This window comes from Fundulus heteroclitus, chromosome 7 (assembly GCF_011125445.2).
Source record: "Fundulus heteroclitus isolate FHET01 chromosome 7, MU-UCD_Fhet_4.1, whole genome shotgun sequence".
NCBI lineage: Eukaryota > Metazoa > Chordata > Actinopteri > Cyprinodontiformes > Fundulidae > Fundulus > Fundulus heteroclitus.
In genome coordinates, this window is record NC_046367.1 from 8555917 (window position 1) to 8580734 (window position 24818).

Consider the following 24818-nt stretch of genomic DNA (forward strand, 5'->3'; position numbering starts at 1 on the left):
TCCTGCAGTCTTTCAGATTTAATAAATCTGGACATCAGGCTCTTCAGTACCTTGTACAAGTCTTTGGCCAGGAATGGCACCATTGGTTTGTCAGATTGGTAATCTCTCAAGAATGGGGTGACTTCCCTACATACTGACAAAAGAAAATTCAGTTTTGCTGTCATAAGTAGGTCCCCGACAGCCTCCTTCACAACATCAAATGATTTGGTGTTTGGATTTGGACACACTTTTTCATTGACGGAACGTACATAAGCAGACATGTACGGATGAACATCCAAAGCCCTTTCAAAAACAGGCACATTTTCGACCCACCTAGTTGGACAACACTTCAGGGGCTTTGGGGAACCTGACCCTACTGTCTTTTCATAATCCTCCCTTCGGGCTGGAGTATCTTTGAGCAATTGATACATTGCTTGAAGGACACTGTCAACTTTCCAATCAGTTCTTTCCATTCCTTTTTTTGAATGCCCCATGGACTATGTGAAGACCACAACTGCCAATGTTTATAAGATGTGTGTTGTGTATGTTTTTGAGAGAATTTTCAACTTTGAAATTGCTCTTCCTTCGACAGTTCAAGGGCAGCGCCTCGTGAACTCCGTGTAGGCGGGGCTCGGGGCTGTTTGGAGGAATGTGGCCTTGACGGCTGCGCTATTTAGCAGCGGCTGACTGGCTGCGTTCCTTGGCAATGCAAGGCCTCAGTCAATCGTTCCCCCCAAAATGTTTGTTTGTTTATGTGATGGACGGTTGTACTGGAACTAATTATGCAAATTGTAATTGACAATAAAATTTGATTGATTGATTGAAAAGCCCAATTCACATTGGGCCCATCCATTGATATCTGTAACATGTTTTTCTTTGGTAAGTGTTCAGTGGTTTCGCCATAGATTGATTGGAGGTCTTGGGCTGTTGCGTGTCCCATGAATTTTGCATCTAGGAATCTTGTTGTCACTTTGTCCCCATCCCAAATTCTGACGTGAAAGTCACATTGTTTAGTTTAGCAGAATCCTGAAATGAGGTGCCAAACCGTGTGTGCATATATAGGTGGACTTTGTGGTTCCACAGGCAAAAGTCTTCGCAATTTCGGTGTCTGGGAACATAGCTTGAAACAGGATACCTAAAAGTGAAAGAATAGAAGGAGACTGCAATTACATACTTTTAATTCTGATGATGTGTTGCATATGACTGCACCACCATGCCACTGGGTAAGACATAAGATGTTACAAAAAGCATCTTGAGAAATACAGAAATCAAAAATATGCAACGGTCTTTTCACTAGAATTAAATGAGTAGTGTGACTACATCATTTTCAGACACCACAACGCCTCAGCTCTCAATGTGTCCTCTCTGGAAACTCCAGTGATGGCCGTCTGTCTGGAGGTGGTTGTAATAGCGGAGGCATTGGTGATTGGAAGAGGTAAAGTGCATGGGGAGGGAGTCACTCTCTCAAAATAGCTGACCATAGTAGGAGCTGTGCAATAACAAAGACAATGTAAACAAACAGACTGTTATTTGACAACAGCATAATAATAATCACACCCCTGAGGTTATGGGTTAAGGGTTATGCCACCAATGCCCCCCCCCCCCCCCCTTCGACCATAGCACTTGTAGCTCCAGCCTAGCATTGGTCATTAATTCCAATTGTACTTATTGATTTGGACACATGGTGGGACTATTTTCAGATGTGGTAGCACATTTAATCTAATCTAATTCAACGACATATTCTGGGCTGGAGTTAAAAAATTTTTTTCGCATATACAGATGTGATGGTGGTTAAATGCTGATCTCAAGTGGTGACATAGGTGGAACTGCTTGGCTCTCATAGTTTTGGAGATTGAGTAGTAAACTCTATGTAAACAGTACTTAGACGTCATTAATTATTCATGCTTTAGTAAATGTTCCACATCTTCGCGTTCTTAGCGTGAAAACCACAATGCACGACTCACGAGGGTTACACACACACAGGATAACTGTAGGACATGTAGGGGAACCTAAATTCATTCATGTTAGCGGCACACAAATGTTCGATAGAAGTAAAGAAATGACCTACCTGTTTTCAGTTTCAGAAGCGCCTTTTTGTGGTGAGCTCCTGCGGCATGGCTGGACAAGGCAGATTCGCCCATGCCATCAACTTTGATGGATTTGAGGCAGGCTCTCCACCTCGCAGAATGTTGGTCATTTGGGTCCTTTGATAACCAATCTGCATAACATTCCTTTGCAAGCCAAACATCTTGGAATTTACATTTTCCGGGCATGACATTACGCGACGACTTGCAACTCTCCTCTGACTCAACGTGACTGTAACCTATTGGACGCACGTAGGCCTAAACTGTAGCCTACCAACTAACAAAGAAGAGCGAACGTACTTTTGCAAATTAAAAGTCTGCGGAATCAACATAATTTTAAAAGATCGTGTGGTAGTAAAATAATGACACATGAGTCGTCATCCGTGTGAACTTTCAACCACACAAAAAAATTCAAGGACTTTCAAGGACAAGGTGGCTTTTTTGGCTGTTGTCAAGAACTTTCAAGGGCCTTGAATTAATTTTTTCAGATTCACAAACTTTCAAGGATTTCAAGGACCCGTGGGAACCCTGTTTTAAATGCTTTGTCGGGTCAGATAGAGGTTTACCCTCTCATTTATAGAGGTTTACCCTCTCATTTTAGATGCAATGAACAAATTGCATACACTCATAAGCAGAGAAAAGGACCAAAGAAATCAACCTACTGCTGTCATTTTGAGCGGGGACCTGCTGGGTGCCACAGAATGGCTCTTTCCCCCCAGTATCTTAACAGTCTGCTAGAACTGAACTTGTCCATCCCAGCCATCGCTAAAATTTTGGTAATGTCTAGAACAGGGGTGTCAAACTCATTTTGGTTTAGGGGCCGCATACAGCTTAATCTGATCTCAAGAGGGCAACACGAGTAAACTCATTGAAAGATTAAATAGAACTAATAAAAGTGGACTTGTTGTTGATTTTTATATTAAACGAATTTCACTTTTACACAATATATTATGAATAACCTCAGCGTTTTAAAAAAAAAGTTTGTGCAATTTCAACAATACTTTTACTCACTTAAATATTTACTTACTTTACATTATGCATAAGAACTGATCACAGTGATTGTACTATGTTGAAAAACATTTATTCCCATTTTTTGGAACTTAAAAACACTGTCCTGCATGACAAAATACATCAAACAGATACAAATTAAGAAATTATTTAAAATCAATTTTCCACATCTGAAGCTCAGTGCTACCATATGTTGATTAAAACACAGCGCCCCTCGTGGACAATATAGGAACTGCAGATTTTCAATTAAACAAAGTACATGTTTTTTTCAATAATTGTTTTATCATTCTCCTCCTTTTATCTCCTCTTTCTTTCACCTTTTCTTTTTTCTTCTTCTTCCTTTCCTCTCCTACTTTCCCATTGTAGTGTCCATATCATTTGAGATGTTCCCTGCATGAATCATAATAAAACTATTCCTATTCATAAATCAAGTGGAACAGTATGGCAAAAGCAGTACTGCTCCACTTGTGAAAGTCAAATCTGATGAGCTCTTTTTGGCATTAAGACAACAATTCTTGGGGGGAGACAATTTTTTTTTAACCCTAACCCTAACCCTGCGGATCCTTAAAAAGTCTTAAAAGGCATTGAATTCTTCAGTATAAGACTAAGGCCTTAATTTGTATTAAATTAAATTTGTTACCACAGTTTATAGATTGAGCTAATAGCTACCAAAAGGAGTTAGCACTGATTATGTTGTGGTTTTTATAACTGATTTATTGTTTATTTTACTAGGGAACAAAACAAAGTTTATGAATTCAGTTCAATGGTTGTTAAAAAATTGCCTGCCATTTATGTGCTTTTAGCTTTCTTCCTATATGGATTTTTTTTTTCAAAATTTGAAACATTCTACTGGACCAGAAAGTAATGGTTTATGTTAAACATTTGGGTAAAGTTGTTGCAAGCAGTTTTTTTATCTTGTGTTTATTATGAAGCTGGTCTTAACTTTTTATTTCAAGTGGCTTTAAAAAGTCTTGAATTTAACTTGCCTTATGATGTAGGAACCCTTATTGATCAATACATATTGTGTCAGGGTTTAGGTTTTGATCAGGCTTTTGTTTACGATTTTTTTCAGTTTTTCCTCCTTGTTTGGGTTTAGTAAAGATTTGAATTTATTTTCTGTTAGTTTTCAGCTCCTCCTTCCCCTCACTTAGCTTTCCCTCCACTCCCTCTGCAGTCAGCCACACCTGTTAGTCATTTATCAGCCAGACTCATTTCACCTGCCAGCCTCCCTATTTAAGCCTCCCTCTGCTTTCACTCCTCTGCCGGATATGGGATGAAGATGAGAAAGGAAGAAGATTATATAGGGTTCAAAAATCTTTAATAATTAAAAATTATGGAGAAAGGAGCAGAAGGGAAGAGATAATTTTTACTAGATTAAGAACTGGACACACCTACTTGTTCTACTTGTTAATGCAATTCATCATGTTCTGATGAATTGCATTAAATATGCACATGAAAGAGAGAGGATGAGGAAAGTAATTATGGAAAAAGGGAGAGAATGGAGTATGAAAGGAATTTTAGGGACATATGGAGATAGGGAGGGAAATATGGTCTTTAATAAAGCATTGTTTTTATTGTTACATAACACAAAATACAAAAAACAGAATATAGTAGGTGGAACTATAGAGCTACACACTCATGTACAGTAGGTGGCGGTATGCACCTATAAGTTGTTTGCAATCCGCCAATCAAAGGAAAGAAGAAGAAGAACACCACTCCTCTGCCGGTTCGTCATCATGGAACACCTACTCCTTGCCTGTCCACCTGTATAGTCCCTGCTTGCCATTGGAACTCTGCCACCTCTACTTCTCTTTAAGGTTCGTTCTCTGCCGTACTGTGGATCCTGCTGCCTTGCTCTGGTTCCCCTCTGCCGTACTGAAGGGCCTGCTGCTATGTTCTGGCTAGCTCTCTGCCGAGCTGTGGACTCTGCTGCCTGTCTCTGGGCTCCAAGAACTCTCTCTCCGGGCCGTCAGCTCCTGACCTCATCTACACCCCTGTTCCTGTGCAGTCCTGCCTCCCTGGTTACATCATCCACCATCCCATCAACATTTGAATAAAAACTCTCAATTTTAGTCCCCTGTGTTGAGGTTCTGGGTTCATCCATAAACAAATCGTGACATATTGTTATTGAATTATCGTCCAGCCCTAATCCTTAGCATCTTTTGAGTTATAAATAATTAACACTGTATATATTTCCAGGCTTATTGTTAACTCTATATGCAATTGAGCTAAAATAAATTACAGTTTGCATTACCTCCTTTAGTTTAAAGCAATTTTTAAATAACTTTTTTGTTTTGTTTTGTTTTCTGACCTGTCCAGGGTGAACCCCGCCTCTCTCCCGGTGAACGCTGGAGATAGGCACCAGCACCCCCGCGACCCCATGAGGGATTAAGCGGATCAGAAAATGGATGGATGGATGTTTTGTTTTCTCGTTCAGCTATAACATTGTCATCTTTGGAGGCATTGATGGCTTTTCTCGTAAGGTATGTTGAGATGGGCAGTCAAGTGAGCTGTTTACATGGATGTTACTCATTACTCTTTTTCTGACACAGATTATGTATATTGGTGCTGCCACAAACAACCTGGCATCAACAACTCTGGCATTCTACCAAACATCAATAGAGAGGTTTGGTTTTCCTCTCAGGTAATAACTGATGCATTTCTAACTCTTAGGAACTTTGTCATATACTTTTATTAAAACTACATGCTGATATTTAATAAAAGGAGTTGTCTAAAATGATAAAAAGTCTGGCCAATCTGAAACTTTAAATATTTGATTTCCCAGTATGTGTCTCTCATTTTAAAGGTTTGATTGTTATGACGACTTTTTATGATGTTGAGAAAGATGACTTACTAAATACATTAAACTGGCAATACTATGGTTTACTTGGATACAAGGGATGGTAAATTATGTTTTATCCCTTTTAGAATAAACCTCAACATTACAGGGATAACAATCTTTCATAATGTTGGGTTTACTTGTAGTACCAGGATTTAAAACTGAATATCATTATCTAGCTAGTCATAATTCTAAAACTTTGTAGTCATGGGGAAAACATCTTTTAAAAGCATAGACAACTTTCCAATATATTAGCTAAAAACATATATGTATTGATGTACAGATGTTTAAAAAACACAATCTACATCTTTTCACACAAAGATGACACTTTCCTGATATTAAACTACTTTTTTAAGAAGGGGAGAGACATGCAGCAAAGTACTGTGGGCCGGATTCGAACCCAGGTCAACCGCGTCAAGGACTTAAATCCTCCAAACATGGGTCATGCTACCCACTACACCACGAGCGCACACCCCATAATAAAAAAATTATTTCTGAAAATTGTGTGCATGACCATGACCTGGATGACTCACAATTTTCACCAGCATATTTCTAATAACACTATGTCACCAAACATATCAGTGATTAATTGTCACCCTTTAAATAAGCTTGAAGAGGTACAATTTGTCCAGGCCTGCTTCATTGGTTTAAGTAAGTTAATCTGTGGTCATTGTGGGTTTTTAGGTCTTTACAGAGGCATACCAACAATTTATCTCTGAATCTGTTGTTTTTGTTTCAGGGTACGTGGCGACCAAGGTGGAGAAAATGTGGAGGTTGCCCGGCTGATGTTTACTGTCCGTGGCACAGGAAGAAGTAGTTTTATCTCAGGAAAGGGTGTGCACAATCAACGGTTGTTTTTTTCTAAAACTGTCAAGCAATTGTTTTTTTTGTTTTTTTGCTCCGAAAATGTAGCTTCATTTAGTTTATAGGAAAAACTCTTATCCCAGAAAACCTTTTACTCCAGCAAACTCACCATTCCACCAGTTGTAAAAATAGATGAGCACTGTCATGACCAATTCTGGTCTTCAGGTTGATTGAACAGTTTTTCTTGCAAGGTCACTGTTCAAAAATATGAATTGTGCATGCAGATGCACTCTAACTCACGTCTACCAATTTTAAACATCCTGTGGTGTTTTCCTCATGATGATCTAGTGTTAAATAATTGACCTGTTTGCGGTCACTCCAGGGTCTTTTATCTGGTAATGTGGTATTTCTATTGTAGACTTCTGTAGTAGTAAAAATACTCTTCAAACCTGTAAGGATTTGCATGCCAAAGCAAAAACCTTAGGGACTTCAAAATGACCGGTATAGTGCAGAAAACACACAAAAAGGGAAAAAAATCAGACTGAGTCCAAAAATTGCAGAGCTCCGTTTCTTTTTTATAGATATTTGCAAAAAATGTGAAAAAGCAGACCTTACATTAAACAGCAGAGGAGCAGGGATTCCACTTTCTCCAACAGTGCAGGACAAACAAAAAAACAGACTCTCCCATATTGGAACAACCCAGCTCTTAAAGCACCAGCCTGTACCAACTAAAAAGTAGCAGGGGTGAAACCCTTTACAACATTTACAATTTCTATTTAGGAAACAAACTTAATTAAAACCTCTAGAGGAAAAACAAAAAAACAATGTACATTCAACTTCAACAAATCAAAACAATACTCCAAATCCTAGACAAAAACCAAAACATCTCCCCTCCATCTCAATCAAAATGGATTTTCCCTCATGAGGCTGATTGACAACACCAGGTCCTTATTAGTACTGCTCATGGGCGCGCTTCCATGGCAACACCTGACCAGGTGACCTCAAAGAAAAAAAGAGTGGTGAGAACAAAAAAGTTCATAAAGTTACAAATACAAATAAACTTACACCTTCCCCCAAATAATCAATTACTTTAAAAAACAACAAATGCCTGTTTACATTATTTGTTAGTGAGGGGGTAAATCCCTCACAAAACCATAACTATATTTTGCCATATTTAATCTAAAAGGTAGAAGGACGTTTACAGCTTCAGTACTGGAATCTCATACACGATAATGCAACAGGTGCCCGAGAGAGTCCTGTTCATCCCTCCCACAGATGTTAAGTAGGACCCCCTTTAGGGGCGCACACAGTATGATTTCAGTGTTCTGTTCATTACATTGGTGGAGAAGATACCAATGTATCTTGGTATCTTCTCCACGATACCAAGATACATTGGTATCTTGGTATCCAAGATACCAATGTATAATTGGTATACATTTATATATATGTAAGATGTGTCAGCTAGGACACGTCTACAAGATGCTATAATGTAGACGTGTCCTAGCTGACACATCTTCCACTAAACAGTCATTCTTTCCTATCCAAGCATGTTAGACTCTGTGCCTCCAGAGTCTGTTTATCTGTGATCTCCATGGTAACAGAAAATGAAGCCCAGTCTCTGTAGTCACATAATCTCTAACACTAGTCCTGGTTCTTGTTCTTCCATCTCGAAGCGGTTAATATTCTAAAGAAGGCCTCACAACAGCTATATTCTTTGTTTCCTACATGTGAAACTTGATGCAAAGAGGTTATCCCTGTTTATTTTTCAGGGTTTCAAGAGTTCCTTGAAGATAAGGGATTTCTCGACATCTCAAATGCTGCACACCTCTTCTGCTGCCACTATGTGGTTCTGCCTCGCCTTCAGGTGGATTTGAATACATTTTGCAGTGGTTGGGACAATCATCCACTAAGAACAGAAACCAACCTGAGCCCCAATAAGTTGTGAGTGTGGGGTCACACTTATCACCCTGTTCCTGAACCAGAAAACACACAGGTAAAGATGCTCATTTTAGCACTTAAGGTTACTTATTCACACTTATTCCTTCCCTTTTTTATTGTAGGGCGTCCAGATTCCAGACATTGAGTGGGAGGATAGTGGCCTTTCTTGCCAGAACCATTCAACTATTGTTTTTCCAAACATCGACTGTCAATTGACTGAGGAACAAATGGCAAGTTTACAGGAAGTGGTAAATCCAAGAGCTGCATCCCAGTCCTTTGGCTCAGACATCTACATTGCAACCTACTCAGTTTTGTGAGCAATTCATATAAATGGGCTATGTCAACTTATCTGTAAATAAGTAGCACTGTTTTTTATGTAAATACTTTATCACCAGAAGAGGAAACTTAGAAAACAATTGATCTAATCTCATTTGGCAAATTTAAATGTTGACAAATGTCAGCTTGAAATGTTTGAATTAAAAGATTGGAAATGCATACCTAACATTCAAATGTGAAAGTAGAACTCTAGGAAGAAACGTGTTGTAATAAAAAACTTCCTTGGCGATCTGCTTGTTTATTTTAATTTTTAAGTCAAAATGCATGTGAATCTTCGGCAAAGGAAATTTAACATTGTCACAAATGAAAGACATTTTCTTCTTCCAGTTTAACAGTTTTCAGAACTATTGAACCCAAATCTTATACAGGAGGAACACATCGAACTCCATACTTAAATTCCAAACCATGAACAACTTATACCCAATTTTACGCAGTGGAAGATCCAACAATCAAAACAAATAATACCAAATCCCGCATAGCAGGTTTCAATGCAGGCCAGGAGTTCTCCCTTAAAGGTCGAATAGTCCTTATAATGGAGTGGAGAGCCTCGTAGCAGGTGGCAGCGGTGGGATACCTTCCATCTACTATCTCCACAGTGAGACTTTTTGGCAGAATCTCCCATCCAGTCCAGAATTTTATAAGATTGCAGAGTTCACTTGCTGTTGCTGTGAAGAAAAGCATATGCTTAATATTAAGTAAAAGTTAAATTTGAAGTCAATAAGCAGTCAATAACTTTAAAGAAATTCAACAATCAAATTGTCCTTCAAAAATGCAAAAATACTGTTACTGTTTAGTTCTGCTTAGTTCCTAGCTGTCGTAGCTAACCCTCCTAGCGTGAATGTTACTCCAGTGTTGACTTCAATGCTGACATTTCTAACAGAAATGTCAATATTCACTCTCGCTTGCTTCGTTGTCACTTCTTGTAATTGTTTGGTAATAAGACAGAATATCCATCCCGCACTCCCGACACCGACGGTGACCACATCCTACCGCAGCGTCTCTCTAGGCTATGAATGTATGACTCAGTGACTCGCCCCTCTCCAGCTGTGATTGGCTAGTATGTTGCCTTCAGTCATTGATTTGATTGGTTGAATTGTATGATTGATAGGACTAATAGGACGATGGCCACTCCGGGGTTAAAAAAAGACAGGTTCCAGTCCTGGGCGGGCACGGCTGGCTCAGCGGGTGGGCACGGCCCCCCAATGCCCGCCCATGCCGCCGGATCTGGGCATACATACCGAAGTTTGCCGCCGCCATGTTGCCTCTGGCTGAAAAGATGAAAAACTCTAATGGCTGTCTATTAGTAGCTACCTGACGTTTTGAAATCATATCTGGTAAATAAGAGAAACTCCTCATTCAGCTCCATTCAGCCGGGAATAAAGCTATGCCCAACTGTTGTGTCACGTGACCAAATGAGCTAATTTCATTGGCTAGAAGCTGCTCGACTCTATCGAGTGTTCATTGCTTTGGCTTGAGTTCACCGAAAGTCAACACATTTGCAGCTGAATATTTTGCAGCTGAATATATTGCAGCTGAATTTTCGCAGGTGAGTTTTTTGCTGGTGAATTTTTACCAAATTAAAATTCAGTGTAAGGAATTTAATGTCTAAAAAAATGCAGTGCTTAAAATTCAGTGTTAAAAAATTCAGTGTTTAAAATTCGGTGTTAAAAAAAAGGTAGATTCCAATGGGACTGTTTTTCTTCCATACTATGCCTTCTGTTGCATTACTTTATTCTGAACACTTGGGGGCAGTAAGTGGAAGCATCTGCAAGAGCTACTCCTCTGCACGTCTGATTTCTTCCTGAAAGCAGTGTCACAAGCTATGTTTGCAAAAAGAGACGCCCATATGTTTTGTGTTTTGTCCGTTGCTCACTGGTCAAAACATTTTAGAGCTGTTGAAAGAGTTCAGCACCTCTGTCCACCTGAAATGATGCTCCTAAGTCCACAGTTAAAGCCATCACAGACCAGAGGAGGTCCCCGCCGTGGAAAACCAAGCTTTTCCTGGACGTATCTGCCAGTCGGAGCAGGTTTTGGGGAGTGCTAGATTAGTCACAGTAGTAAAGCAAGCGCAGCCCCTACTGACAGGCCCCACTGATGGAGGGTCCTGTCTGACTCAAAGCAGCCACAGGTCAGATCAGGGATGGATTACCTGCTTCCCACTGGATCTTTTCAACTCTCTTCCAAGGTTTCTTTCTTCCTTCAACTGTTTTGTCATCCTTCTCTTTCTCTCTCTCTCTGCTGCTTCCTATCAGAGGATTTCACCCCAATCCAGTAGAAAGTTCCCCCGGCCCCCAAACCATCGAGGCCCGTGCCCCCCTACAATGGATTTGGCTCAGAGGAGGACTCGTTGAGCTCCTGCCATGGCCTGTTGCTCAAACACCCCCAGAAGGATTTGAAAAGAGTCTTGGAGAAAGACAGGTTTGGATCATTCACAAAGTAGCAGTGAAATTAAACAGCAGAGTGCTTGTGTATGCATTGCCTGGCAAAGGTACTCACATCTCTTAAACTTGTACACATTCTCTCACAATCAAGCTACAAATCTTAAAGTACTACAGGGGATTTGTAGCATAATTGTTAAGTGGACACAGAAAAAAACCCAATATTTTTTTAACAAATACAACTCTGAAAAGTGTGACGTGCTAATTCAGTAATTACCCTGGACCCGAAATTCTGTACAACCAATATTTTGCCGCATTTACAGCTGCCGGTCTTTTTAGCTGCCTCTAGCCATTTTCCATATCAACAGACTGAAGTTTTTGTCCATTTTTCTTTGCAATTTAGCTCAGGCTCAGTCAGACAGGATGTCTGTGAACAGCAACTAGCCCCAGGTTCTCAATTGGATTTAGGTTAGAACTGGGCCAATCAGCTTTGATCTTAACCATTCCATTGTAGCTCTGCCTGGATGTATGGGTGCCATGAACGTCCGCAACAGTTACAGGCCTGTTGTAGGTCTTTTTTGCTTTGTCTTCCAGGATTAGCATGTCTTTATCTCCATCCATCTTCCCATCAACTCTAAACAACTTTCTTGTCACTTATGTAAAAAAAACTTAAGAGCATAAATACTACCACAGCCATGTTTCCTGTGTAGGATGGTGCGTTCAGGGTGAGTTGTACTTTAGTTTTTCCACAACTACTAGCGTGAGGGCCAAAATGTTCAATCTCGATCACGTCTGAATGATTTATATTTAAGTCTGGACTCTGACTGGGGCATTGTAACATGATTTGGCTTTAATCTGATTCTATGTGTAGGGTGGGTGACTTGCTTCTGTCACTGTGGGGGAGGTGTGTTCATGGCAGTGCAGTATTAGTTCTCCCCAACATGTGACTTCTTGGCTGCTTCTGAAGAAGTTGCTGTGGAAGATTTCATTCAGCACACCACACTTTTCAGACTATTAATTTAAAATGAAAAGTGAATACCATGTATTGTTTTCTTTCCATTTAACAGGTAAGCACCACTTTGTGTTGGTCTATTACATCATATCCCAATGATTCATTATTAATTCATTAATTAAGCAAGAAGTATGAAAACCTTCGCAAGTCCTTTACAGGTTTCTGTTAGCATCCACCGAAACTCTAGACGTCCTATGTCGCCGTACATGTGGCCTCAACAGTTGCGTGCTGAGATTCTGTGCCAAGATGACCCGTGATCCAGTCGACAGAGAGAGGATGTTCATAATTTCCTTCTACCTCTCCGATGACTCCCTGAGCGTGTTCGACCGGCCACAGAAGAACTCAGGTAGAAACGTCTGGACCTCAGCCGCTCCAGAAATTCGCTCCGTTCTGGAGATGCAAATCTATGTCTCTCTGGGTAAACATTAAGATGTCAGACTCCGTTTCCAGTTCCAGAGTTTTATAGAAACTTGTGTTCGTGTTTGTGGGTGTTGTTTTCCTACAGCGCACGATGAATGCTGTGGTGTGGATTTGGAATAAGAGCAAAGCATTTGAAAACCATGTAAAACAGAATGTTATGAGAGGAATTTTAATTTGATTTAAATAAAAGAGACTGCCAACATGATATAAAAATACGCATCAGGCCAGATAGTCTTATAAAGTTATTGTCCACTGGAAAAGCATTATTAAATGTCTCTCATCTTGCTCTGGATTTTCTTGGCGGAAAGTTCCTGGAGCGCCGGCGGATTAAGAAACCAGGCCAGGAGCTGTTTAAGAGCGAGCCGACTGAATACTTCACAGCCCAGGATCTGCATGTTGGAGCCTCAGTCTGCCTGAAAGGTGTAGACTTCCAGCTTCTGGATGCCAACGATTACACACTCTGCTACACGGAGCAGCATGCAGAGGAGGTAGGGATGGGAACTGTTGGGAGGATGTTTGTTTTCACGCATTTGTTTTCAGTTGGGGTTTGACCTGAGGCAGTCATCCTTTCCCGCGGTTGCTATGCCATAAGCTGGTTGAATATGCTTATTATTATTATTAATTATAATTTGGTATTATAATTTAAATAATAAATCATTCAACTCAAAATTTCGCTATAACAAATATAGTTCAAATGGTGGTGATGTTAGCTATAAGCTTATAAGTATTTATACCACTAATGCATTAGTTAACTTGCTGTTATGAACTCATTTATGCTGGAATAAATGATCAGGTCGGACTGTTCACCGACCAGGTTTATCCAGCAGGCTGTGAGAACCCCAATGTAACTGCAATTAGAGTTTAAATCCTTATTCCTTATCACCATCCAATGATATTGTCTCTGTATTAATGTCAGATGTTAACTCCAAAGGAGGTTAGCTCTGATTTCTGAATACCCCGGCAACTGTGAATTGGACTGAACACAAAACAATGTCTATTCCGCAGTGGTTGGTTTTATTGAACCAAAAGCAATTCCCTGTTACAGTAATTCTCTGATTCAAACAACTTTGGAATTCTTACTCATTACTAAACTAAAACATGCAAAATATATATGTGGAAATAAAGAATAAAACAAAATAAACAATGGATTAAAATGAGCGGTTAGCAGATCTTAACTTAACTCAAAGTTGTTTAACACCGCCCTCGAAACACCGGCATTTCACGTATCAGCCTTGATAGACAGAACAGCTTCGGGAATCTCACTGGACGCTTTGATATCTTACGAAAGCTAATTCAGCTAAGCTACCTACAGTTCAGATACACGTGACCCTCCCAAGATGGCTGCTACGATGACGTATGAGGGGAGGTCCTAATGACGTAACCACGCTTACGCTGATGGGGTAATGCCTCGCTTCGAGGGGCGTAGCTAACTGGGAGTTTAAAGCAAAGCCCGCGACTTGCTCGGACAAAGAGATTAAACTGATAAGGAGAAGCGAAAAGAGAGAGGGGGGGGGAGCAGGGAAAAGATGCAAAGAAATAAGGCGGTAACCCACGGCGGGGTTATTGATGAATCACAAATCAACACAGCAAAATCAATTGTAAAATACATGCACAGACAAAGAAAATGTTCAGCAAAATAATTCCAACTTCGTCGTGGAATAAAAGCATTAACCAACACCTACAAAGTTCTACGCCTGCCCAGGCACTTCTAAACACCCTGTTGGTGAGACAGAAATAAAAGGGGAGAGTCCGTTACTTTGAGATGCCTCGGGGCTGGTCCGGAGCGCTCCCGAGTGTTGCGGCTTTCTGGATGCGTCTTGACGAGCGTAGTTATCCGCAGGCTGCAGCGGGACCGGGATGGGAAGAAGCTGCTTCGTTTCTTCCTCCGGGTCCACAGTCGCTTTGTTGGCCAGACAAAGCGGGGTCCTCTTCGATCACTGGGAGATATGGCGTCTCTCAGTCTTTTGATCAGAGGGAATTTAAAAGTACTTATTTTAGTCGACCTCCTGTCTGCACAGGGAATAGTTTGGCTTCGAAAAACTCTCGGTCCAGCGAGGAATTCGAGCACGTGTTGTGGGATCACCCCAACGGAAACAGCTGTGTGTGTGTGTGTGTCTTCTCGGGTTGGCTAAAGCCAGGGAAGAAGGAAGCTCATCGTGTGTGATCGGCTTTTATAGCCATCACTATAGCAACCTTATCTTGATCGGCGGCCATTTTGCCGTGTTGCGTGATGGGAGTTGGTGGCCATTTTGACCACATTGCATCATGGGTAACGCAGTCCGTTACGTCCCGAATTGATGCTGTTTCCTTGATCGGCGGCCATTTTGCCGTGTTGCGTGATGGGAGTTGGTGGCCATTTTGACCACATGAGTTGGTGGCCATTTTGACCACATTGCATCATGGGTAACGTAGTCCGTTACCGCTTTCTGTCACGTCTGAACTGGCACAACATACCCCCCTTTAGCTTTGAAGAGTGGGATGCTGGTCACAGTCTTTAAAGCTACAACCAAGTCCATTCTGGCGTGACGAAAATCCGTTGTGCATGAGTGGAACAACCTAATAGTCTTTCTAGTAGTCCATTGGGATTCATGCAGTTCAGTTCATCATCCAAGAGGAGGAAAAACGAAGCATTCATTGTGCCTGGGTCAGTGACCTAGCCTGGGCAGGACTAAGCTATAGCTAGTCATTTCTATTGGCTAATAAGGCAACAATAAAGTAATAAAAAAAAAAGAAATGCAAACTTCACAATCACCATTGTCAATACATTCATTGGTCATCAGGTTTGAACTTTGAACCAAAGAAAGGAGAGAGGGAAAAAGGGAAAGGAAAGAGACAGCGGTTCGTAGTCTAATCAGCTTGTGGCCTTTGAGGAGCTGAGGTTACGAACCTGGGAGCGACAAAGGTGAGGGCGTCAATCCTGGTTTGCACCTGTTTGATCTGCTTGTATGCTGCATACACCATCGCAGTAGTGATGGCCCATCCAAATACAAGGAGAACCACAATAATGGTCATAATGTGAGTGTCGGTCGACTCTGTAGCTCTGGGGAAGCGAAGCAGAGGGGCCGAGCTCAACTCTGATGGAGTGAGACTGAATTTAATCAGCTGGGTGCCTGCAAGTAAAAGCTGTCTTTCAATGCCGACATCAATGCTGAAATTGTATCCCTTAAAGACATCTATTATTTCAATCTCTGAGTCATATTTATCAACGTCAAGGTGATGCAGAACCATGTTTCCAATGTGGACTGGAGCACCTTGAGGTGGGGAACAGAAAATGGTTTGGTTGGGCAGTTTTAGTCTAGTAACTGTGTCATGCTGCTCGTAGGATAACAGGGCTTCTGCCTCTGGGTTGCTAACGAGCCAGCGGTTACCTGCCCGCTCAATTTTGGTTTCCACACCTGCATCTTTAAGGGTCATTCTAGCCTGACAGTTTTGTTCAGGAGATTCATTAGACCACACAGGTAATTGGTAACGTCTCTGATAAATGGGTTGCTTGGGCATACCCAGTGGATGTCTTTGGTTTTGGTACACAAATCCAAATTAGTGACTAAATAAAGTTTGGGGTCAGCATCATGATAGGCCAATATTGAGGGAGTTTGTAGGTGTACGTGGGTCTCACCTTGCCAAAACCCGACATTCAATACTGATTCAAACCTATACACATTAGCTCTTTCAATGATGGGAAGGTTTAGCATAAATCCTATCTCCAAGTTGTCAGGATTTACAAATATTGGAATTGCACTACCTAGGCTGTACGCCAGGTGTATTTGTGGTGGTTGCAGTGTTTCACCAGAGGCAGATTTGAGAACCTTTTCGACCAAATCTACTGGTACCAGGTACGGAGGAATCCGTCCTTCAGCAAGGCTATTTATGGATGAACTAACCTCTCGAGTGAGGTCCTGCATTAAATCTCTAACAACCTGAGTATACATCATGTCATTCTTTACCACTTCCGTGAGCGTTTCCAAAGCAATGCATGGTGTTATGGCTGAGTGTGAAATTATAGACGTGAAGTTATGTATGGACACTTGCTTTATTTAGTGCATGTTTAAAGTGTCCTGATTGAACATGCACTTGTCCTATTTAATGCTATGCATTGTTCTCTTCGGCGGGGGCGGAGTTAGGCTCCCTTCCCTGCGAGGAGAGTTTGGTGGACGATTTAATTTGGTTCGCATGAACCCATTTGTACTCTGGACTTTGCACGCTGGCTTCTAGGTTCTTTCGAGGCCACGCGAAAGTCGTTCGGAGACGGTCTTTTAAGTCAGTGATGCACTGGTGTGCCGTGTAGACGGTTGTCACACTGACGTCTTCGGGCTGGTAGATGAGATTCAGGGGAAGTGTCCTTTGCCTTCCTGTCATCATCTGGAAAAGTGTCACCCCTGTGGAGCATGGTGAGGTAGAGCGGACTAGCATTAGGACCAGGGGAAGCTTTGTATCCCGGTCCCTGTCATGGCTGCTGGCATGTTCCTTTGACATGCTGACCACGGTGCAGTTCATTCGCTCCACCTGTCCGGATGACTGTGGGCGGTAGGTGATGTGGAATTTAACTTCCACGCCCAACATGTTGAAAAGCACGGTCATAATGTTTGACGTTCCTCTGTCCGAGTCGATGGACAGGGGAAGGCCCCACCGGCTGAAAACGTGATTTAGCAGCAGGGCTGCTGTGGTGACAGCGGTGTCATTCGGTGCCGGCAGACATTCGACCCATTCTGTGAAACTGCCTGTTATTGTCAAAAGATATCTGTTACCTCTTGACGATTTGGGGACTGGACCGATCCAGTCAGTCTGCAAATGTGACCACGGAAATGTAACCCCCCTTTGCTGAAGCAGGGCTCGGTCTAGTGGCCGTGTGGGTTGTAACTGGCTGCAGGTTAAGCAGCCTTGTACATACTCCTGGGTGTCCTGGGCCGTTAAGGGCCGGGACGCCACCTGTTGGAGAGTTTTCAGATTAGCTTTGCAGCTTCTGTGTTCTCCTACTGGTGAGTCATGGATGTGTGTCAGTGGGATCCCAAGTTCGTTTGAATCTTTGGGCTGAATGGGCTGAAACTCATAAAACAGCTCCTTAAGTGCTGTTTCCTCTGTTTCAGTGGTCAGTGCATCAGCTTTTTCCAGCTGTTGCATGATTTCTGTTTCGAAGCCAGGGCAGGGCTCAGTGGGTGAGTCCCAATTCTCTGGTTGATTTGGTGCTGGTTATTCGATTTAGTCTAAAGGAACGCCAATAAGTAGACTCGTACTGCCCACACCGGGAAAAGCCAATTTATGCTATGCCATAAGCTGGTTGAATATGCTTATTATTATTATTAATTATAATTTGGTATTATAATTTAAATAATAAATCATTCAACTCAAAATTTCGCTATAACAAATATAGTTCAAATGGTGGTGATGTTAGCTATAAGCTTATAAGTATTTATACCACTAATGCATTAGTTAACTTGCTGTTATGAACTCATTTATGCTGGAATAAATGATCAGGTCGGACTGTTCACCGACCAGGTTTATCCAGCAGGCTGTGAGAACCCCAATGTAACTGCAATTAGAGTTTAAATCCTTATTCCTTATCACCATCCAATGATATTGTCTCTGTATTAATGTCAGATGTTAACTCCAAAGGAGGTTAGCTCTGATTTCTGAATACCCCGGCAACTGTGAATTGGACTGAACACAAAACAATGTCTATTCCGCAGTGGTTGGTTTTATTGAACCAAAAGCAATTCCCTGTTACAGTAATTCTCTGATTCAAACAACTTTGGAATTCTTACTCATTACTAAACTAAAACATGCAAAATATATATGTGGAAATAAAGAATAAAACAAAATAAACAATGGATTAAAATGAGCGGTTAGCAGATCTTAACTTAACTCAAAGTTGTTTAACACCGCCCTCGAAACACCGGCATTTCACGTATCAGCCTTGATAGACAGAACAGCTTCGGGAATCTCACTGGACGCTTTGATATCTTACGAAAGCTAATTCAGCTAAGCTACCTACAGTTCAGATACACGTGACCCTCCCAAGATGGCTGCTACGATGACGTATGAGGGGAGGTCCTAATGACGTAACCACGCTTACGCTGATGGGGTAATGCCTCGCTTCGAGGGGCGTAGCTAACTGGGAGTTTAAAGCAAAGCCCGCGACTTGCTCGGACAAAGAGATTAAACTGATAAGGAGAAGCGAAAAGAGAGAGGGGGGGGGGAGCAGGGAAAAGATGCAAAGAAATAAGGCGGTAACCCACGGCGGGGTTATTGATGAATCACAAATCAACACAGCAAAATCAATTGTAAAATACATGCACAGACAAAGAAAATGTTCAGCAAAATAATTCCAACTTCGTCGTGGAATAAAAGCATTAACCAACACCTACAAAGTTCTACGCCTGCCCAGGCACTTCTAAACACCCTGTTGGTGAGACAGAAATAAAAGGGGAGAGTCCGTTACTTTGAGATGCCTCGGGGCTGGTCCGGAGCGCTCCCGAGTGTTGCGGCTTTCTGGATGCGTCTTGACGAGCGTAGTTATCCGCAGGCTGCAGCGGGACCGGGATGGGAAGAAGCTGCTTCGTTTCTTCCTCCGGGTCCACAGTCGCTTTGTTGGCCAGACAAAGCGGGGTCCTCTTCGATCACTGGGAGATATGGCGTCTCTCAGTCTTTTGATCAGAGGGAATTTAAAAGTACTTATTTTAGTCGACCTCCTGTCTGCACAGGGAATAGTTTGGCTTCGAAAAACTCTCGGTCCAGCGAGGAATTCGAGCACGTGTTGTGGGATCACCCCAACGGAAACAGCTGTGTGTGTGTGTGTGTCTTCTCGGGTTGGCTAAAGCCAGGGAAGAAGGAAGCTCATCGTGTGTGATCGGCTTTTATAGCCATCACTATAGCAACCTTATCTTGATCGGCGGCCATTTTGCCGTGTTGCGTGATGGGAGTTGGTGGCCATTTTGACCACATTGCATCATGGGTAACGCAGTCCGTTACGTCCCGAATTGATGCTGTTTCCTTGATCGGCGGCCATTTTGCCGTGTTGCGTGATGGGAGTTGGTGGCCATTTTGACCACATGAGTTGGTGGCCATTTTGACCACATTGCATCATGGGTAACGTAGTCCGTTACCGCTTTCTGTCACGTCTGAACTGGCACAACACGGTGCTGCTAAACGCAGGTTCTGGTTAAAGAGCATGTTTGTGTTTTACAAAAGTTTCCCAGAGCCAACCCAGGCAACATCCTCAGCAAACTGCGTTCCATTCCTGAGGGCAAATAGAGTGAGATCAAGAGGTCTCTGTCCCTCAGTGACCCCAACAACACTGGCTTAATCCCCTACGAGTCCTTCAGGTACAGTAATAAAAACAAATATAGGATAGCTTTATCACCACCCGTCAGTCTTATTTGATTGTTTTAGTTTTAGCTTTATAAAAATAACCTCTCCAAACATTTCAAACATTTTTTCATAGTATCCTAGCCAGGACAGGCGCCTGTTTCCATAAAATGTAGTTATGGAAAACACGTGATATACTTAAGCTACTGTCCCACAGGTTTCTATGTTGCCATGTATGCTGGCATATTGAAAGACGTATTTTACTCGTATTTTAAATGTGAGGAACAGGGCTTTTATGAAGCATCAAGTCATGTCACCACTTTAAAATGATGTGTGTTGATTTTAATGTGCTACTATTCTGAGTGGTGGTGGTGTGTAAATTGAGATCAAGAGTGTGGAATTCAGTGCTCAAATTCAACAAAACTGGTTATGGTACGTGGACCAAGACGTCTGTCTCTTTATTTTGTTTACTTATTTTCATATTTAAAGTAGCTGTATCTGAAATTATTTTCTGAGTTAAAATAAATAATTAGATGATAATAATTGACTAATTGTGCGATCAAGCGAGCCCCGGCTTTTTTTAGTAGGACTAAGCGGCAAACTGGGAACAACCTGTGACGACTTCGTCTGCCAGTGACACAACGATGTGGGGAGCTGTTGCTAAGCCGCAGCTCCTCCAGCGCATGCGTGACAGGGTATGTAAACAGAACAGCATGGCTGTCGAAGCATCAGGCCAGGTAGCCAAATATATGGTTCCCTATGCTATTATTTGCATGTAAGTATTGACCATTCACATAGGATAATCTCATTTACCATTTATGTCAAAGAAAACAAAGAAAAAGTCCCTTGATGAAGCCTTGTTTCTTCCGGAGGATTTTGCACGAGCTTGAGTCTCGTGCATGTCGACTGGGAGGAGACCAGGAGGGGGACAAGGTTTTCTCATGTGGAATAAACAGGTGGGGTCTTATAAACTCTTCAGTCTCAAAAACTGGAGTCTGTTTGTCATGTGATCATTGCTCCAGGTGATTCTTGAGGGCTCCACCTGTGTCTTCTGGAGTTTATGACAAAGCTAATTAGGCTGAATTGTGCTAGACTTGTCCACGACATCTCCTTCCATCTCATGTGGGATTGGGGCCTTAGTTGAGGTATTATTTAAGCTTCTGAAATGTTAATCAGCTTCTCGGGTTGTAAAAAACAAAATCATGTTGCTGGTGTCATATATCATAACAACCTCCTAAAAGTAAAAAAAAGTAACAGCACAGATTCTTCCAGCTGCACAGCAATCAATACCAGAGGGAATAATAGTTAAAAAAAACGCAGTGCCTCTACCAGAAAACAGAGAAATAAAAGTTTCTAAAAAGAAGAAATCACAACAAATGTAACAGAGCTACTCTAACATGCAGCGACCTTCAGAACAATTCTAGAGCTGAGTACTTACATATTTATACAAATATTTTAAAATGTTTAATTTTCTCCAAAGTATATATATGTATATAGATGTATTTATGCTGGAAATGTGTAAAACCAAAGCCAATTTCCTTGCATGTGTGCACAAACCTGGCCAATAAAGCTGATTCTGATAACTGTCCCCCAAGTAATTTAATCATGGTGGGTTTTCACATGCAACTTTAAGATTTTCAACCTCAAAACATTAAAGTAACAAAAAAAATAATAATTTCACCATGTATAAGGATACTGATACAATTTTGTGACATTTGGTGTAATACTTGTGAAATTGAATTTCAGTTTTGTAAACTTGACTGATATTTCCTTTCAAGTTTGGTCTTTAAAGTCTGGAGTAGTACCTTTTTAAATCCGCAACATTATTCTGACATTCGAGTCAAGATTACTCGTATAAAATGGATAGGATGTCTGAAGAACACTGAGGAAATATCTCCATCCCACTGTTGCATTTTAGTGGCCTGAGAAAACACTTCCTTAGGTAGATATTACTCCAGAGTCTCTCTTTTTTTGTATTTCATACTGTAGCACACAAATTTTGCTCTCCAGCTGCACACATTGAAAAATTCAGTTGTATCAGCTGTTCAACTCTGAGAATTTGAACATACGGCGCATATGTGCTGCTGCTGAGAAATTTACATAAATGCAACCTAAATGTTGCAGCAAATATCATTTCAATCTCATCCTATTCTATGTAGAGGCTCTGTCTGAGGATGATGGTGCAGATTCACTCACCTCGGCATGCAGAATGCTTGGAGTGGCTCCAACTCACGGCACACCGACCTACTTTCTGATTAACGCAACAGATTATTATTTGACCTACTGGGGAAACTTAAAGACCTTGTACAGGGTACTCAAGTATATGAAGCACCCATCCTGATGCAGTTGAACAATTTAATTTCTATTCTCCTCATTCTAGTACATATGCACTCTAAAAAATAAGCTTACCGCACAAGTGACACACATAAATGACCTACGTAAGACAGATATGTAGATACACCAGCCTAAGTTACGATATTAGAAAAAAAGTTTGTGAGAGGCTTGACTAAAAGAGACACTTTTCACACTATGTTGCCAAAAGTAATTTCTCCTTCGTCCAAATCAATCAATTCAAATGCTCCAGTACCTTCTGTGGCCATGTGTTAGAGTTAGGCATGCTAAATTCTTCCATAAACATTTGTAAAATAACTGTTCACCCTTAAGTCCTCAATGGATTCAACCATGATAGTTTAAAGGGTGTCACCTGTGCAATATGTCCAGGGATTCAATATTCACACCACCAAATAGTCCACAGTCGACTGTGGTAATTTGACTAAGTGAAAGTGACAGGGAAGGACAGCAACTCAGCCATTAAGTGGTGGACCACTGAGAATCACAGAGTGGGGCCAGCGGTGAGTGAAGTCACAGAGGTCACCTGCTTTACGCAGAGTCTATAGCCACAGACCGTCAAACTTCATGTGGATTACAGTGTGAAGATGTTTTTCAGGAGTTTGGCCTGCCTCCTTAGTTCCAGTAAAAGGAACTCTTAATGATGCAGATTACCAAGAGGTTTTGGACAATTTTGTGCTTCCAGCTTTGTTGGAAGAGTTTGGAAATGGCTACGTTCTGTTCCAACAGTACATTCTAGGTCCATAAAGACATGAATAAGCAAGTTTATTTTTCAAATTAAATTGGGCTGGACGGCAACAGATGTGTGTGAAGGCAGACGAGCAAACACTTTTGGCAGTATAGCGAACCTTCCTGTAATCAAATATGAAAGACAGGTTATTTTCGGTCATCTGAAACCAGTGCATTGTTGAGGGTTTATTTTTGGTCTAAGTTTACATGTAAAGTTATACTACGTAGAACAGTTGATGAAGATGATTGTTAAATGCGCTGCGTCTTTAAATGTATGAATGTTAGACCTGGTTAACTTCTTTCCTATCTCACCCTGTTTGCTTCACAACTGTGTATGTGCCGTCCCAGAGGCTTGATGCTGGGCCTGGACTGCGGCCTGACGGAGCATGAGGTTCTGGTCCCGGCCAGGCTCTCCTCAAAGCGCGAGGAGGCTGCAGTGGATGAGGGGTTGATGCTGGCTGTGGCGCAAGACCTCCTGTGGAAGAAGCATTTCGATGACTTCCCTCGCCTCGTTCACCATGTTTATGTACCACGACCAGCAAAAGTAGGCAACACATGTACTGTGTCACATACGTATGTGCCAGAGATGCTGCAACAAATGCACAGGCAGATGGCATCACAGTGTTGTAGTCAAGTCACTATGCATCGAGTCCGAGTCCAGGTTCGAGTCTCCAGTGTTCAAGTCCGAGTCAAGTCCAAGTCATAAAAAAAAAAATCCGAGTGGAGTCCGAGTCAAGTCCACTATTCATCCGAGTCAAGTCCGAGTCGAGTCACTATTGATCCAAGTCGAGTCAAGTTGTAGGAACATGCCGTGACGTGTGATGTATGACATGAAGCAGTAACATTCCATTACACTAATAATTTAGATATTAAAATCATACACCAAATAATATTCTAATGACATATTAAAATTATAGCCAAATGATATAAAAAAAAGTTGAGTCTTTTTCTCAATTTCCGAGCCAGAATGATCTGAATGTAGGAGTCCGAGTCCAAGTTCGAGTCATCAGTGCTCAAGTCCAAGTCAAGTCACGAGTCTCTCTCTAAATTTAGCAAATGACTCGGACTCGAGTTTGAGTCTCGGACTCGAGTAGTACTACAGCACTGTGGCATCAAAACGGCGGCTTATCTGGTGGCCTCACATGACGGCGACCATTAGTTCCTGCAATGTTAAAGAAGGTTATTGGAACCAGAGGGACCCTACGGACCAGCGAGCCATGTATCTGTCCTTTGGTCTGGCCTCTCCTTTTCTGCCCAAAATCGTGAACATGACGATACCTTCACCCCACCTTCAGCAGTAATTTTCACTAAAAGGGCTGGTCTGTAGGGTCAGCTCCTCTCTGTTAACGTCCCATTGTTCATCGGCGTTCCTGTAATGAAAATAGTGTGACAAGCATGGACCGTCCTGCATCGCTGTGGAAAACAACAAGGAGCCTCTCTGACACAGACTGAATACTTTTACACAACGTCCTCATGAGAAAGGAGGCTTTATGACGCTGTGTCAGTCCTTATTGGAAAGATATTCTGTCTAAATATCAGCAGCGGGGTGAGGGGTGGATGGGGGGTGGTGGGGGGTATGTGTGTTGAGACAGAAACCAGAATCGTCAACGTCCCGTATGCGCTCCACTCTAATCTGACCG